A 12,727-nucleotide genomic window follows, 5' to 3' on the forward strand; every position below is an offset into this window, starting at 1 on the left:
TAACCTTGATCATGTGTTCAGATCTCCAGAGTGGGACTTGAACCCATGCAAATTTTGTTATTAACTTTTACGTTGAGTGACAGATTTTATCAGTTTAAATCTAAAATGGGAAAGCTAATTGATAATGCTGACATTTGATACAACCCACAGTTAAATTAGTATTCAGACAAGATGTTGATATCAATGACTGTACTTACACTAAGCAAATTCAATGCAGATTAATCAGTGCAGTGAAGTAATGAATTAGAGATATCATCCTTGTTCTTAAACCAATGGCTCAAGGACAAGGTAGACTCTTGGCAAGGGAAATGTGCATAGGAAATAAGTTTAAGATGAGAGGGGAAAGATTTAAAGGGGATCTGAGGGGCAGGTTTTTCACACAGAGGGTGGAGGTGGGTATATGGAATGAGCTGCCAGAGGAGGTGGTAGCACCGGGAAAAATTATAACATTTAAAAAACATTTGGTCAGGTACATGGATAGGAAAGGTTTAGAGGGATATGGGCCAAATGCAGGCAAATGAGATTAGCATAGATGGACATCTTGGTCAGCATGCACAAGTTGGGCAGAAGGGCCTGTTTCTGTGCTGTATAACTCTATAACTCTATTAATCTATAAATAAAAAGATCTGTGACTTCACAAAAATTTAAAATATACCAATGTGTTGCAAATACAACAGCTCAGCCATGACTCAGTGGTAGGACTTAATCAGGTCATAGGTTCAAGTTGCACTGCAGAGGATTTAGCCCAGAATCTCAGGTGATGTTCCAGGGGAGCGCTGAGTATGAGCTGTACTGCTGAAGGTTCCGTCACTCATCTGCACACGCATTTCATTGTTGCTTTGTTGGGTTGCAAATTGGCTGATGTGTTTCCTATATTGCAACAGTATTTCATTGGTAGGAAGGTGTTTGTGAATACCATGAGGTTGTGAAAGGTTCTATACAAATGGAAGCATTATTTCTTTTAATGGGGGATCATAGAATAACGGCATAGAATCAACATCAGTGCTGACTCATTTTCTTCATGGGAGTTATTTGGGGTAAATGAGGGTATCCAGTGAAAGCTTCCTTCAGAACTATCTTCAGAATTATTTTTTCATATGAGACAAGGAGTGTACCAAATGTTAAGATTGACTCACTCTTGATTAGATAACAAAATCTGGGTGGTTGATGGGGAACAATAGAATGACACTTTACTCAATGAGTTCAAATGACATCATAAGTGGCTTAAGGATATTTTATGGACATTTATTTTAAGGACATTTATTCACTGTTAAAGAACTCACTGTCTCCCATTTATTACTTTTAGAACATGTATTATAGTTGTATTAAATGTGAACAATGCTGTTGACAATTAAATTAGTACCAGGATTGCATTGACTGATCATGGCCTTGAAAAGCTTTCTGCTGTCATCACTGTAGAACATACAGAATAATAGGGTCTGATGATTGTCAAGAGAGTAAGACATAGAAAAGAGGAATTAACAAGGCTGTATTCTAAAATTGTACACCAATCACAGGAAGTTCTAACTGCCATTACAATGTGAGAGTGAAGCTTGAAGGGAAGCTGAAAGTCACGGGAATATGAAGGGGCAGTGCGTCAAATGTTTCCCTTTTTTTCCTTTACAAATATCCAGTCTCTTTTTTGTGTCTCTCACTGTAATTGTTGCTATTCCTCTTTCCCACATGCTAAGAGTCCCTCTGTATCTTTTGGCTTGCCACATGCTCTGTCTCATATATATCTCTCACTGGGGTGTCTGACATTGAGAATTTTCTTTATTTATTTGTTGAGGCATCAGAGGAAACCAAAATCACACTGAAATACAGCAACCAGCCCCTACCCCACTGAGGAAGTTCATTTCCCATTGCTCTTTTTGCCCTTTTCTCTCCTTTTTTTCTTCCTTTTCTTACGCAGTCCCTCGGGTTTGAGGATGACTTGTTTCCACTTCAATTCTGTGCTGGCTGATGAGGCCAATGTGGGAGCTGCAGACTCAGCCAGAGTTGGGCAAGAGGTGCTTGACAGGCTGGGTAGGTAGTTTGGGAGGTGGCCCATTTCTTCCATGATTTGCATCCTCTGTGTCCTTGACAGAGAGACTGGAGATTCTCAGTGCTGTTCCCAAATGTCCGGGCTCTATTTTGAGTGTCCATAGGCCAGAATTCCTGCGAGCCTCCATGACCTCATGGGGATGCTACACTTTATCATGGAGGTTTCTGCCATGCTCCTGGTAATCTTTTGCCATGATGGACCATGGAGTATAGTGTCTGCTTTGGGTGTCTGGTGTCTGGTGTCAGGCATACAAATGATATGGTTGGCACAACAGCGCTGAGTGAATGTATTTAGAGCTGCAGCGTTGGGGATATTGGCCTGGGAAAGGATGCTAACTCTGGTTCACATCCTGCCAGTGGATTTGGAGGACTTCCTACACTTCCCTTGGACCGCTCGTGGGGTGAAGATCATGCCAACTCTGCCTCCAGATGGACGAGTGCACACTGCTATTGTGGGACCAGCCCTTCATCCACCAGGAGGAGGCAGCTGAGGAGGACCCAGGCGATAACTTTTCCTGTGACAAACAACAGATTGTCTGTAGTCACTGCAGCTGGATTTGCCTCCTTTCTTGAAGATGATCGCGACCAGAATATCCCTGAGATCCCCTGGAATGTCCTCACTTTCCAGATGTGGGAGATGAGGATATGAATTTGTTCTGAGGTTCTTCTCTGCCAAGCTTTAAAACCACACCATGTTGTTTTACTGTGGATATATGGCCTCCTTAACTTCTTGTTGGTCTGGGATGGTGTTGAGGCAAGACCTGGTAGTTTGATGTGACATACAGCTAAGGAGACAATCGTGGTTGAGTGATTCTTTAAAATGCTCCATCAACAGGTGCTGACCACCTTGGTGTCTTTAATAAGCTTCTGTTCATTTTGGCTCTTCACAGCGCTGAAACGTCCATACATGTCACGGTTATTGGTAAGTTGCTGGAGCTCCTCCACTCTTTCCACCCATCTGTTGTTCAGCTTGTGGGTTTTCTGTTGGACCTCAGCCTTCAGGTGCCTGCAGGGCTCTTTCTTTTCCCTTGAGACATGGTTGGGTTTTCAATCAAGAACACCTTGTGTTTGTGATTAGTTAGCTTCTGCTACTCCTGGACATTCTCATCATGCCAGGCTTGATGTTTTCTGGTAGGGAAGCTGAGAGGTATTAAGTATAGTGTACCTCAGCCTAACCCAGATACTGTGGAGACTCTGTAGTTGGGAGTCGTCATATTGTTAGTGAGACACTGTTGGAGAAGAGCTACCTTAGTGAGGTCCTTGAGACCTGCAACATTGATTTTCCAGGAGCAGTGTTTCTGTTGTCACTGTTGTTTTGGGACCAGGTTGGTGGAGGTAATAGAAGGCATAAGGCCATTGTCCATCCAACATCACTGGTCCTGCATGGCACAGGTGATGAGGATATCCTTGTAGTGTCTCGCCTGGGTAGTGTTATAACCTAACCGGTGCCAGTGCCTGGATTGGACATGTTACCATGAGGTCATTTGCTTGCCTTGCCTTCCAATTCCAACTTTGCCTCTCTCCATTCTGAATCTTTCCTCAGGACACTATCACTCTGCTAAGCTTTCTTCAAGACTTGCCAATTCCTCTGGCATCTTCTCCACGATATTTTCCAGTTAGACCCAATCCCCCAGTCTCTTCCCATAGCCCTTCAAATTCTTGCCTTTCAGGTATCCTTTTCAACTCTACATTGAATAATCCATGAGGTCTCCCTGACCAAATGAGTGTTGGTTATGACAAGATCATTTTTCAAGGATTTTGTCCCAAGGAGCATTCTTTTGGGGTTATCTTTCCCTAATCCCCCTTACGAAACACACCTTTCCAGAGGGATGTGCTCTTTCCAACCTCGGCAACAAAGTCACTCAGGAGGATCAGTTTATCTTGTTGGATGCAGGCCATAGATTTTCTTTCGAGAATACAAGTCCTCCTTTCCTCCATCAGTAGCTTTTGTGGTTGGGGCATCTGCATTGATGACAGTAGGATCTTGGTTGCATGTTGAGTGAGTGAGTTGGTTGAGTGAGCCAAGGACCATGAGATTATCACCGCTGTCACAAGTGGAGTAGCTGAAATGTCAGACTAGTTCCTTCCTGATGACAAACCCACCTGTAAAGACTTAATTCCTAATCTGGTTTGCCCTTCCAAAAGATGGTATGCCCACTACCTTGTGCTTTCTGACCAAAAATATTGAGGCCAGGCTCAGCTCCATTGGCATCGGCACTCGTCCTCTCCCAATCACACTCTCTCCAATACCTTCTCCCCCCATTCTTTCTTTTGAACCCTGCATTTGCCCCCCTTCTTCCTTCCCTGGTCTAGGCAACCCTTTCCTCTGACCTTCCACTCTTCTCGCACCTCTTCTCTCTCTCCCACCTTCCCCCCACACCCTATTTTGCCTCTGTGTCATCAATCTTTTTGTTATTTAATCTCTTCTGCCTTCCATTTTGGGACAAAGTTTCCCTATGGTCCTTTAATCCCACACACCAATATCCCCCCTTCCACCACCGATTTGCATGCTGTTCTTTGGCTTGAAACCTGCTGTACCTCTAGCATTGTTCAGTTCTAATGAAAGGCTGTGGACTTACAATATTAACTGTTCCTGTCTTCACTGATGCTGTTTGACCTGCTGAGTACTTCCAAACCTTTCTGTTTCAGATTCCCAGCTACTGCTTTCTTCCAGAAACCTACAGCTGCATGGCAAAATGTCAGGGAGATGCTGTCAGGATGCTGACAAAAGCTGTGGATAGAATCTAATGTGTCTGAACTAAGGTGCAGGCCCATGCTGGCAAGGGAGTGCAGGTATGAGCTAGAAAGAGGGTGCTAATATCTGATGGGAACAAGATAAAGGCATCTGTTGAGAATAGAGTTCAGGCATCTAGTTTGTAGAGGGCATGGACATCTTTTGGGAATACGGTACAGGCATCTGTTGGGAATAACATTAGCATCTGTGGGGATTAGGGAACAAACGTCTGTTGGGAATAGGGTTCTGGCACCTGCTAGGAATAAGGTGCATCTATATGTTTGGAAGGGATTGTGAGGCTCTGTAGAGGATAGGGTTCAGTCACCTGCTGAGAACGGGCACTGGTTGGGAGTAGAAACGGACACCTGTTGGGCATAGAGTATAGGCATTTCCGGGAAGTAGGGTTCAGGTATGTAATTATAATAACATACAGGGACCTTCTAAGGATGGGGTGCAGGTGGTACTGGGAATAGGGTGCACACATTAGCTAAGATTAGCAGCTAGACAAATGCTGGAAATAGCGTTAAGTTCTGCTGGAATAAGTTTGTGTCATCTCCTCAGAATAGGTATATGTGTTTGCTAGAATAGGACTCAGTCAGCTTCTGGGAGAATTAATAGGCAGCTGCTGACAATAAGGCACAGTTTTCTGCTGTAAAAATGCTCAGGGTTATTGCTGAAGCTTTACATTTTGATGTCCAGTTCATCTGAGGCCTTGTTGAATGTGTTACCTCTCATTAAATTTATCTCATTGGTAGCAGACACAAACAGCCTGTGTGTGAGGATTGCAATGTCCATGTTGAAATTAAGAAATTGAAATCCTTGCTGTGACTGCCATATCATTTTTGCACAGAAATTTGGCTCTTCTGTATCCTTCTGATTGTTTGGGGATCTGCAATCTATTCCCAGTCATACGCGTACCCATTTTATGTTCCTCAGTTCAACTCTTGTGAACTCACTTGTTGATCCTCCTAGTGTGCTTTTCCTCCTTACAGTCGTAACTCTTTCCTGAACCAATATTGCTACCCCACCTCTTATTTTTATCCCTTCCATCTTATCTGAAAATCATGCAGCCAGGAATTTTGAATCACCTTTCCTGTACTTTTAAAGCTTTTTTGACTAATAGATATAATATCATGCATGGTCATCTGTGCCCTCAAATTATCTGCCTTATACTTGTAGACTTCTTGTATTGAAGTATGTACCATTAAGCACTCATAAACTCCTTTGGTATGTGTTTTCCACCCTTTGTTTCCTCAGCCTTACAAACTCACCTTATGAAATCCTTGCTTTCCAATTCCAACTTTGCCTCTCTCCATTCTGAATCTTTCGTCAGGACACTATTGCTCTGCCAAGCTTTCTTCAAGACTCGCCAATGCCTCTGGCAACTTCTCCATGACATTTTCCAGTTAGACCCAATACCCCGCTTTCTCCCCGTAGCCCTTTAAATTCTTTCCTTTCAGGTACGTTTTTCAACTCCACATTAAATAATCCAATGGACTGAAAAAGTATATCACCCTCACCTGGCCTTGAACCCGGGCTCAAAAGCACTCAGCGTATGCCATCAAATCACTTCCTTTGAGGTCCTGCTTCTTAATTTCTTTCTTAACTTCCTAAAATCTGCCTTCAGGACCTCAGTCCTCTTTCTGCTCCTGTCACTAGTGCCAAATGAGGCATGACCTCCGCTTGTTCACCCTTCCAACCCATGTTCTTAACTGCGCGGTGATATTCTGGTCCCTGCCACCAGCAAGGCTACATATCATGCTGGCCTTACATCTGCTCTCACAGAAATGCCAGTTGTCCCCATTAACTGTTGGATATCCTATCGCTATCGCATTCTTAACCTTCCCCTTCACTATCGCCCAGCTGTACATCTGAGCCATCCATGGTGGCATGGACTTGGTTCCTCCTGTACTCCTGGCTGGCTGCATCTGAGGCCTTGTGGAATGTGTTGCCTCTCATTAAATTTATCTCATTGGTAGCAGATACAAACAGCCAGTGTGTGAGGATTGCAATGTCCATGTTGAAGCATACGAGTTCGACCTACATCCTTTGTAGGTTTACTGAATAATGATCATAGTTGACCTTGGGATAAAATCTGGTTGTACAAACAGCACAGGAGGAGGGAAAGGATCAGGAGGAGGACATTCAGCCTCCTGTTCCACCATGAGATCAGTTTATGACTGGTCCATATCTTAACTCCAATTATCCATCTTATTTCCCCAACCCTTAATATCCTTGTTTAACAGAAATCTAGCAGTTTTACTTGGGAAAGCTCCAAATGAGTTTTGAAAAAAAGGGGTTCGGATTCCCTTTACCCTCTGTGTGGAAATAAGTGATTCCTGATTCTACTTCTGAATGACCCAACTCCAACTTTAAGATCATGTTCCTTTGTTTTAATTTTGCAAACCAATCACTTCAACACCTTGATAATATCACCCAATACCCTCCTAATGCAAGGAAGTGCACCCGTTCCTCAACATTACACCTTTTCAATTTTGGTAATATTCTGGTGAATTGGCCCTGCATCCCCTCCCAAGGCCTGAGGTGTGGTGCCCAGAAATGATCTGTCTAAACAGAGTTTTATATAGCCTTTCTATTTCGGCCCCCATTAACTTTTACTATTTTTTTAGTGCCCATCTACTGTCATCTTCATGTTTCTGCACATGGGGTACCTACATCAGAAGGGCTTAGAGTCAGAGAGTAATATAGCACAGAAACAGGCCCTTTGGCCCAACTCATCCATGCTGACCAAGATGCCCATCTAAGCTCATCCCATTTGCCTGTCTTTGGCTGATATCCCTCTTAACCTTTCCTATCCATGTACCTGTCCAGATGTCTTTTAAATGTTGTTATTGTACCTGCCTCAACCACTTCCTCTGGCAGCTTATTCCATATACATACCACCCTCTGTGTGAAATTGTTGCCCCTCAGGTTTCTTTCAAACCTTTCCCCTCTCACTTTAAACCTATGCCCTCCAGTTCTTGATTCCCCACTCCTGGGAAAAGATTGCGTGCATTCATCCTATCTATGCCCTAAATGACTTACTTTAATCGATTTTTGGGATCTGAATGTCACCGGCAAGGCCAGCATTTATTGCCCCTCCCTAATTGTTCTTGAGAAGGTGGTTTCGTGCTGCCTCCTTGAACTGTTGCAATCCTTCTAGTAAAGGCGTTCACAGAGTGCTGATGTACGGCAAGTCCCAGGATTTAGACCCAGCCATGACGAAGGACCAACGATATATTTCCAAGTCAGAATGGCATATGACTTGGAGGGGAACTTGCAGGTGCTGGTATCCCGAAGCACCTGCTGCCCTTGTTCTTCTTGGTGGTAGAGGTCATATTTTTGGGAGGTGCTGATGGAGTAGCCTGGGCGAATAACTTCAGTGCACATTGTAGATGGTGCACACTGCAGTAACTGTGGGCTATTGCTGAAGAGAATTAGCGTTTAGGGTGTTTGACTAGGTTGCCAACTGAGCGGACAGCTTTATCCTGGGTGGTGCTGAGCTTCTTCAAAGCAGTTGGAGCTGCACTGTTCCAGGCAAGCGGAGAGCATTCGTCACGGCCTTGACCTGTGTCTCGAAGACGGTGGATTGACCTTAGGATATCAGGTGGTGAGTTACTTGCCATGGGATACCCAGCCTCTGACTCGCTCTTGTAACCATGGTAACAAGTGACTGTTCCCATTGTGTTTCTGGTCAATGGTGATCCTCAGAATATTGACAATTGGATACTTGATGATGCAATGACATTGAATGTCAGAGGTAGGTGTAAGACTCTCTCTTGTTGGAGACGGTCATTGCCTGCCTCTTCTGTGGCGTGAACGTTCCTTGTCCCAATTTTGCTGCATTTGGGAATGGGGTGCTTCTGAGGCATTGAAGCATTGTGTAATAATTCCTTCAAATGATTGGGCCTAGGACACTGCCTGAGAAACTTCAGCAGTGTGTCCTCTGCTGGGATGATTGACCTACAACAGCCAAAGCCATTTCCCTTTGTGCGAGGGCTGACTCCAAACATTGGAGAGTTTTCCCCTTGATATGCATTGACTTCAGTATAACCAGGGTGCCTTGATGCCAAACTTGGTCAAATGCTGCCTTAATGTCAGTCTCCTGTCACCCCTGAAATTCAGCTCTTTGGTCCATGTTTGGACCAAGGCGAACTTATCGGTGACACACACATCCTGTAAATAATGTTCCCAAAATCTCAGGACTTATCAACAGGCAAATGAAGTCAATCTGCTGAGGGACTGAGATGGTGCTATAAATTATAAGGCACATATTGCCTGATTGTTTTTGAAATCCAAATATTACATTATTTTCATAATAATTAACATATTCTGTGGCATCCATGAGTTAGCCTTGTCTCTCAATATTAATATGCTTTGTTGTTGTTCCTGTCTTTATTGTGGTGAAAGAGAGAAGATATCAAGATATTCCATTCAATTAATACCGTGGTTGAAAAATTACATTGATAAGATAACAATCACTGGGTTAAAGCTGCAAACTGATTATCAGGCAATTGGACTCCCAGAATTGTAATTTATTCAGAATTTCTCAAAAAGAATTGCATGGAACTTAAAATTTCCAGTGAAATTATGTTTTTAATATAAATAACTAGCTAAACAATGGGTAGAATAACAGCATCATACCTCAATGAGACTTAAGGTTAAGTCTAATTCAGTGGATGTGTTTGACTCTTCTGATTCACAATTGAAATCAGAGGCCTTTTTTCATACAAGGGAATGCGAGTTTCTCTCAAGACACAGGCCTTTTATTAAAATGCTGTATAAATATTTTTTTAATCCTTGTACAGTTAATATTTCATTAGAGAAATAAACAAGGGAGCATTATTCAGCAATATTTCAGAATTGAAAGCTTGAAAATAGCGTAAAGGAACTTGAAAACATTTGTCATTCATTTTCTTAACGGCTTTGCTTTCAATAGCCTGACTGTCTTTTTAGTTGGGTTCTGTTTGTTGTTCCTCTTTGTCTTTTAGTCACTGTATTTTCCTTTACTTCGTTTGCTAATTCAACATTTCCCTTGTCAGTTCCTTCCTGCATTGTTTATTTGATGTGGTGGGGAGAATGTGTTATAGATTTACTCTGGTAAGTGGTCTACTTGGCCAAGCATAGTAGGTTGCCATCATACAATAGACTTCTGGCTTGCTTGTTTTACTGATTGATTCCAATCGAAACATGTGCCTGCTTTGCTTTGCTCTGCTTTACTTTTGATTGGGTGAGAGTTACTTCCTTTGATGTAATTAAAATATACAGTAATGTGTACAAGATGTATGAGATACCATGGGGATGAAAGCTGAAGAATGAATAACATATACAATTGCTTCTGAAAATGAACTCAATGCTATCAGGTTCCCAACTCGACAGAAAAGTAACGGCTCAGAATTACAGCTTGTTTGCCCATTAGCTAGCTAGCTAGCTAGCTCTCTCTCTCTCTCTCTCTCTCTCTCTCTCACTCTCTCTCTCTCTCCTCCTCCCCCCTATCTTTTCTCTCTCTCTCACCCCCTCTCTCTTGCTCTCTACCCTCCTTCCTCTATCTTCTCTCTCTCTCCCCCCCCCACTCCTCCCTCTCTCTGTGCGCCCCACCCCTCTCTCTCTCAAACTCATATCTTTTAGCGGGGCTGTTGCTCCTGCCATGTTTACAGGTCACACTCACTCCGAGGAAATTGTTTCATCCCTGTTGACTTGGTAAAATCCTCAGCCTGTTGGCAAACCAAATGTGTATTTGGATTGTTGGGGATGATGCTGTTTAGGCAGCAGTAACCCACATTATGTAAAGCATGCTGCAGATAGGCTAGCATCCTTTTTTAATTATCTGTCATTTTTCAAATCATGATTGTGATATGCATTGTTTGAATGCTCAGATACCAGGATGCACTAGGGTACAGATTAGGAACTCAAAATTTGGAATTGCACTTTGGTATATAGTCAAAATGAATTCACTGGGTTGTGCTGGATTACTGTAAAAATCCAGCTTGCTCTTTGAAGTCCTTATTGGCGATTTAAAAGTTAGAGCAGTACCTTCGGCTTTCTGTTTCGGCAGCGAGAGGGCAGAGAGAGCGGGTAATTAACGAAGAGCCAGTGTTTTTTCTCCTTAGCATTCGGGATAGTGGCGAGTGACTGTGCAGGCATGTAGACTGCCATATCCAGCGGGCAGCGTCGGAGCGGGCAACGGAGTGAGAGGGAGCAGAGTGGTTGGGCTTTGTCTCAATGGGCTTTGGCGAGACCGGGTAAGAGGTGAGATTTATAGAGTGGGTGTAAGTCACTGGTTTATTTATCTCAGTAGTATAGTATTGGACAGTGCCATAGCAGGATGCATCTGGGATTGGTCTTATGTTTGGAGTGCCAGATGTGGGGACCCTGGGAGACTACCAGCCTCCCCAATGACTACATCTGCACAAAGTGCATTGAGATGTGGCTGCTTAAGGAATGTGTTGAGAGTCTGGAGCAGCTGCTCGATGACCTTCGGCTGATTAGGGAGAGTGAGCAGGAAATAGACGGGAGTTATAAAGAGTTTGTAGAGAGTACCTCTGTGGCGGTCCCCCTGGAAAATAGGTATCTCATTTTAGATTCTGTTGGAGAGGATGACCCGACAGAGGAAGACCACAACAACTGGGACTTTGGCACCGTGCCTGGTGCTGTGGTCCAGCGGGGAAGGAGTAATGCAGTAGTTATTGGGGATTCTATAGTGAGGGGAACAGATAAGAGATTCTGTGAACCCAACAATGAATCCCAGATGGTGTGTTGCCTCCCTGGTGCCGGGGTACGGGATGTCACGGACTGGGTCCAGACTATTCTGAGGGGAGGGGGTGATCAGCCAGAAGTCTTGGTACATGTAGGTACCAATGACATAGGTAGAAAAAGAGAAGCGGTCCTGAAGGAGGAATACAAGGAGTTAGGAAGAAGGTTGAGAAGTAGGACCTCTAAGGTAGTAATTTCAGGATTACTACCTGTGCCACGTGCTAATGGAAGTAAGAATAGAAAGATCTGGCAGATGAATGTGTGGCTGAGTGACTGGTGCAGGGGGCAGGGCTTCAAATTTCTGGATCATTGGGACCTTTTTTTGGGGAGGCATGACCTATTCACTAAGGATGGGTTACACCTAAACTCCAAAGGGTCCAATATCCTGGCGGGAATATTTAACTTAGCTGTTGGGGAGGGTTTAAACTAATCTGGCAGGGGGATGGAAACCAGGATGTTCGGATACAAGATGTTAGGGTAGAGGAGGAGGTTTATAGAAACAAGTCCAAGACAGTGTGCAGTGAGGATGGTAAGAAGGACAGGCTGGTGAAAAGTCAGGATAATTTGCTGAACAATAGAAGTACAACAAAATCAGTAGCAGATACTGGCCTAAATGTACTATATTTCAATGCACGTAGCATTAGGAATAAAGTGGATGACCTAGTGGCACAACTACAGATTAATAAATACGACATTGTGGCAATCACTGAGTCATGGCTTTATGACGGATGTGATTGGGAACTAAATGTCCAGGGGTACACAGTGTATAGGAAGGATAGGCGGGTAGGCAGTGGGGGTGGTGTGGCCCTGATGGTTAGTAATGATATAAAATCAATAGAAGGGAAGGACATTGGGTCAGAGGAAGTGGAATCCTTATGCGTGGAGCTAAGAAATAGCAAGGGTAAAAGGACAATAGTAGCAGTTATATATAGGCCCCCTAATAGCAGGCAGGATGTGGACTATAAGTTGCAGTTAGAAATAGAAAAAGCGTGTCAGAGTGACAATGTTAAGATAATTATGGGGGATTTTAACATGAAGGTGGACTGGGAAATCCAGCAAGGCAGTAGATCTCAGGAGAGTGAGTTTGTGGAATGTCTATGGGACGGCTTTTTGGAGCAACTTGTTGATGAGCCCACCAGGGGATCGGCAGTTTTGGATTGGGTGCTGTGTAACAAACCGGAGGTGATTAGGGAACTA

This window comes from Pristis pectinata, chromosome 12 (genome assembly GCF_009764475.1).
Source record: "Pristis pectinata isolate sPriPec2 chromosome 12, sPriPec2.1.pri, whole genome shotgun sequence".
NCBI lineage: Eukaryota > Metazoa > Chordata > Chondrichthyes > Rhinopristiformes > Pristidae > Pristis > Pristis pectinata.